The following is a 6,000-nucleotide window of genomic DNA, read 5'->3' as shown; positions in this document are numbered from 1 at the left end:
TGTCTTATTCTATGATTCTATTAATAGATCAATTTCCGCCTTTCACTGAGCCTCTCTAATTGGAGCGCAGTAATCGTGTCCCTGTGAAATGAGCTCTTAAACAATAATACGGAAATTAGCGTGACTGAACGGTTTGAAACTCTGGTTCGGCTCCGAACAGGAAATTTCCTCTCGAGCTTTGATTAGTTTATGAATTATCTCCCCCCTTTCGATCTTAAATGTCTTTCTTTTTTTTTTGATCTCTTCTTCTCCTGTCATGCCCACAATATTAGTCTCCCTGGTAAACACTGAAGAAAAGTGATTATTTCATATTTCTGCCATTTCGCTGTCATTGCCAGTGAGTTTGTCGTGTGTATCCCTTAGTGGCCCTATTCCAATCCTAAATTTTCTTTGGCTGTTGATGTGTCTAGAATACTTTGCTTTTTTGATATTTCTACTAGTTCTTTGGACTTCTTTCCCAGTCTTTTCACATTCCCCTCTCTCCTTTATTGTCTAGTGTGGGCCTTTTTCTTTCGTTTCAATTTTGTCCTTATTTCTTGATTCAACCCTGGTGTGACATTTCTGGCTATTTTTTTCTTGCTCTGTCGTGGGATATATTTCTCCTGGACTCCATTGATCAGCGTTTTTATTGCTTCCCACTGCTGTTCTATTTCTTTCTCCAGGTCATTAATATGTCAACCATTTCACCATTTAAAACTTCTCAAGACACATATGCACGACAAAGCCAATTGCTTTTGTGGGAGGAGCAAATCAACTTGGCAGAAACATCAGCTGCAGCCCAATCCACAAATAAAATATTTCCACGTCTTGGTAAAAGTAAGGAATGTCAGAAGTGGGATTCGAACCCACGCCTCCAGAAGAGACTGCGACCTGAACGCAGCGCCGTCGGCCGCTCGTCCATTCTGACGACCGATATCATGCTTTATTCTGCATTATTTCTGCACTGTTGGCCTGTGAAAGCAGCATGAAAGTTTAAAATGGCCCTCGCCTAACATTGGGCTCGAACCCACGATCCTGAGATTAAAAGTCTCATGTTCTACCGACTGAGCTCGCCGGGCCTGAGCACTGATAACCGCCTTATCTGTTCTTGCAGCAAACAGGAGAAAGACTCCATGTCAAATGAGGGACAGGATAAACTATCACTTCGAAAGGCACGGACCAATCAAGGGCAATCAGCATGGATTTGTTCAGGGGAGGTCGTGTCTCACTAACCTGATTGAATTTTTCGAGAAGGTGACAAAGAGGATCGATGAGGGTCGCGTAATTGATGTAGTCTACATGGATTGCAGCAAGGCTTTTGAAAAATTCCCACAAGGCAGATTGGTCGAAAAAGTAAAGGCCCATGTGATCCAAGGGAATGTGTCTTATTGGATCCAAAATTAGCTCAGTGGTCGAAAGCAAAGGGTAATGGTCAACGGGTGTTTTTGCGGCTGGAAGGCTGTTGCCAGTGTTTTGCCGCATGGCTCGGTACTTGGTCCTTTGCTTTTTGTGGTTTACATTAACGATTTGGACTTAAGCGTAGGGGGCATGATTGAGAAATTTGCGGGTGACACAAAAGTAGGCCGTGTGGTTGATAGCGAGGAGGAAAGCTGTCGACTGTGGGGGTTCAGGCAATGTTCTGATAAAAAAAAACACTCAATCTGTCTCTGAACTAATTTTGAACGAATACGTATGTTTGACCCGGCACAGGGACGAGGGGCCGAATGATCTCCTCCAGCGGACTAACATAATACAATGATACTAAGTGTTGTCAGACGGAAAAGCAACACATTCCAAATAAGAGCAGAGAGAGGAATCTTGTCTAACAGCGTAACAGCACGGTGAGATATTGTATTTGAGAAGGATGAGGAGGGATAGTTTATCATGGTGGTAGTCCCATAGGGTATAATTTGTGACTTTGATAAGGACCATTTCATGCTCCGACAGGGGTGGAAACCAAAATGGAGAGATTCAGCCCGGGCGCGGCCCCATCGTGCGCGGTGAGACGGAGGGTGGCGGGTGGAAGCAGCATAAAAGTTTAAAACGGTACTCGCCCAACGTGGGGCTCAAACCCACTACCATGCGAGTTTTTAAAGATAAGGGGGTGCAGCCACTGTCTGTGTCTCTTGCTGCAATGGAAACAACACATTCCAAGTACGAACAGAGAGAGCACACCATTCAGCTGCCCATTGTGTTACATACCATGCCATCGGTTTCCGTAGTGTAGTGGTTATCACGTTTGCTTTACACGCGAAAGGTCCCCGGTTCGATCCCGAGCGGGAACATTATGTTGGAACTTGGTCTCCACAAACAGACAGATCGATTTTCTTCTCCTGCCAAAAAGGGAGACAGTGGCTGCTCCCTTATTCTTTGTCAGCTGCATCTTTTACTTCATTGAACAGATAATTTTGAGTGAGAGAAAACTGATCCACAGTGACGCTCTATTCAAGTTTTATCCCCTTTTAATCTGGAAGGATATATTGGCTTTGGACAGAGTGTCTTTTGAAAGGAGTTCGTCGGGTGGGATCGACAAAACTTTTCCGCTGGTGGGTGACAAGGGAACCGAACCAACCATCTCCCAAGCTCTCCCGAATTCTCCGGTTCAATGGGAAACCGGCCAACAAAAGCCCTTTCATTGACCGTGGAGGTACAGACAATTTTCTGTTAACAAAGCGCTCAATCCATGTCTCTTGTCTATTTCCCGATGTTTCCGGATACTGTCTGCATCTCTGCCCTGTGTTTATCTCACTATGTGTCCACCTGCAGGGTGGTTTTTGAACGAAGATGTGTGTTTGTCTTCTGTTCTTTACATTAAATAAATGAGGTCATCAGGTGCTTCCCTCCCTGACACTGGGGAACCAGAGGCAGACTTCAGAGCAGGGTTCTGTTCATTGTGAAGACGCAAAGAAAATTTGAATTGCAGAATTGTTCAAACCGGCTCTCAGTGAAAAAACTGTGACCCTGACGTGATTTGAACACATCACCTTCTGATCTGGAGTTAGACGCTCCACCGTTGCGCCACAAGGCCTGGATGTTTCACTGGGTGTTTGTTTCTATCAATGTTTATCAAGCACCGCTTTAGAGCTCCGAGATTGGTGGAATGGGTTGGCTTTCAAATCCCTGCCCACTCCCACCGGATGTCAGGCAGCATCGGAAGTATCCTTCACCTGTCAGCGGCAGCATGGCGCTCGCTTCCATCGCCTGCTGTCATCAGACTGCAGCAAATCCAATTACATTCATCCTGCACCCAGAATTATCACATCACAGGAAAAGGATGTGGGAAACTGCTCAAGATACATAACAGGAGGGGGTCTTCTGAAAAACACTTCGACTTTCGATGTTTCGATTTCGATTAGAACTGCAAAAAAGAACGTGTGAAAATAGAAACTATGGTGTGATCTTTCTATATGGAGGAAACTGCTCAAAATATTTAACAGGTTGGGAAACTTCTGAAAAACACGTGGACTTCCGATGTTTGGACTTTGGTTAGAACTGCAAAAAAGAACGTGTGAAAATATAAACTATGAGTGTGATGTTTATTAAAAAAGTGAATGTTTGTAAGCGGATTTCTCCCGTTACTGTTGCAACTATTGGTTGTTAATCCATCAACAATAACTTCCGCTTGATTTTAGCTCGAGTGGTTACAAAATAGCAAGTTTAATAGATTGACTTACAACAGAGTTGCACTACAGCTGCCTTCAACAGTTCATTCAACAGTATTATTATTATAATATAACTGTCTACAGATTACATTAATGACAAGCAATCAACACAACCTGACCTGTCTGCGAATCCAGGTATATCAGACATGATCTTTGCAGACTGCCTGTGGCAATGGACTTCTGACTGTCCCCTACTGAGAGCCCTAACATTTGACAAGGGAGCATGCCCTAACTTTATACAATTCGGCTGCGTTGTTCCGTACGTAAGCACTACTGATCTTAAATCATGGTCGTAAACCATCCCACTTTTCTGACTCTCAGGAAGCACCAAGGATTGTTTCATGTCTTAGTGTTTATTTAGCCTTTCTCTGTCATCACGTTTTATGTGCTTATACTAGGTTCGCACAACCTGGGGTTCAGGTGTCCAGGACACCCAAGTTGCTCTGGACATCAATATTTAATAGTTTCTCACCATTTCAAAAATATTCTGTTTTTCTGATCTTCCTACCAAAGTGAATAACCTCACATTTCCCCACATTATACTCCATCTGTCACCTTCTTACGCACACATTAACCTGTCTATATCCCTTTGCAGACTCTTTGTTTCCTCCTCACAGCTTACTTTCCCATCTAGCTTTGAATCATTAGCAAACTTGGATATATCACACTCGATCCCTTCATCAAGTCTTTAAAGTCTTCCACAGGCATATAAAAATAAACGGTTAGTCAGCGGAGGGGTAAGACCGATTAGGGACCAAAAAGGAGATCTACGCATGAAGGCATGGCTGAGGTACTAAATGAGTATTTTGCATCTGTCTTTATCGAGGAAGAAAATACTGCCCAAATCACTGTAAAAGGGGAGGTAGTTGAGATACTGGATAGGGTGAAAATTGATCAAGAGGAGATACCAGAAAGGCTGGCTGTACTTAAAGTCACCTGGTCCGAATGGGATGCATCCTGGGTTGCTGAGGGAAATAAGGGTTTAAATTGCAGAGGTCCTGGCCATAATCTTTCAATCCTCCTTAGATACAAGGTTTGGTGCCAGAGAACTGGAGAATTGCAGATGTTACACCCTTGTTCAAAAAAGGGTGTAAGGATAAACGCAGCAACTACTGGCCAGTCAGTTTAACCACGGTGGTGGGAAGCTTTTAGAAATGATAATCTGGGACAAAATTAATAGTCATTTGGACAAGTGTGGATTGATAATAGAAAGCCACTGTGGATTTGTTAGAGGCAAATCATGATTGAGTTTTGTGATGAGTTAACAGAGAGGGCTGATGAGGGCAATGTGGTTGATGTTGTGTATATGGCCTTTCAAAAGGCGTTTGATAAAGTGCCACAAAATTGGCTTGTCAAAAGGGGCGATAGTGGCTGCTTCCTTATTCTTTAAAAGCGCTTTCTTTTATTTCACTCAACAGATAACTTTGAGTGAGCGAAAACTGATCCACAGTGACGCTTATTTCAAGTTTATCCCCCTTAAATCTGAAAGGATATATTGTCCTTGGAAGGAGTGCAGCACAGATTCATCAGATTGTTACAAGGGTGAAATGCGTTAAATTATGAGAAGATGTTATATCAACTAGACTTAAAGTCACACAAGTCACACTGTAAAATGTTTTCATTTTTGATACATACATTAATGAGCTGGACTTGGGTATACAGGTTATAATTTCAAACTTTGCAGATGACACGAAACTCGGGAATGTAGCAAACATTGTGGTGGATAGTATCAGACTTCAGGAGGACATAGCCAGCCTGGTGAAATGGACTTCATTAATAGAGGCATATCGTACAAAAGCAACAAAGTTATGCAAAACGTTTATAAAACACTGGTTAGGCTGCAGCTGGAGTATTGCGTTCAATTCTGGGCACCACACTTTAGGAATGATGTCAAGGCCTTTGAGAGGGTGCAGAGGAGATTTACTAGAATGGTAACAGGGATGAGGGACTTCAATTAAGTGGCGAGAATGGAGCAGCTGTGATTATCCCCTTAGAGCAGAGAAGGTGAAGGGGAGATTTGATCGAGGTGTTCAAAATTATGAAAGGTTTTGATAGAGTAAATAAGGAGAAACTGTTTCAAGTCTCTGAGATGATTCTATTAATTACCATTAATAAACCCACAACTTTCTGTTTCGCACTAAACGAAATGCTAACAAGTTTGCCGGGTGACTGTCGAAACTACGCTAACTTTTCTGACTTTCATCCCTTCTCATTTTACGCACTTTATTTTAGGAGTCTGCTTAAAAGTGTTCAGTGGTGATGAGACCAGGAATCTGATGCAGCCGTTATTGAATATGAAAGGATTGTTGCCCAATTACACGAGCGAAAGCTCGCGCCTGGAAGTTTGTGAAGAGCAAGT

At 42.9% G+C, this 6,000-nt stretch overlaps 1 non-coding gene across 1 annotated transcript; it reads left to right on the top strand.

The window, feature by feature from the left end:
* Nucleotides 1-2,191: 2,191 nt before the first annotated feature.
* Nucleotides 2,192-2,264, top strand: trnav-uac (transfer RNA valine (anticodon UAC)). The gene has a single exon. It is a non-coding gene; the product is annotated as a tRNA-Val (tRNA).
* The last annotated feature ends 3,736 nt before the right edge of the window (nucleotides 2,265-6,000 follow it).

The sequence above is a fragment of the Heptranchias perlo genome, unplaced genomic scaffold, assembly GCF_035084215.1.
Source record: "Heptranchias perlo isolate sHepPer1 unplaced genomic scaffold, sHepPer1.hap1 HAP1_SCAFFOLD_138, whole genome shotgun sequence".
Lineage (NCBI taxonomy): Eukaryota > Metazoa > Chordata > Chondrichthyes > Hexanchiformes > Hexanchidae > Heptranchias > Heptranchias perlo.
This window is presented reverse-complemented; position numbering and strand designations above follow the sequence as displayed.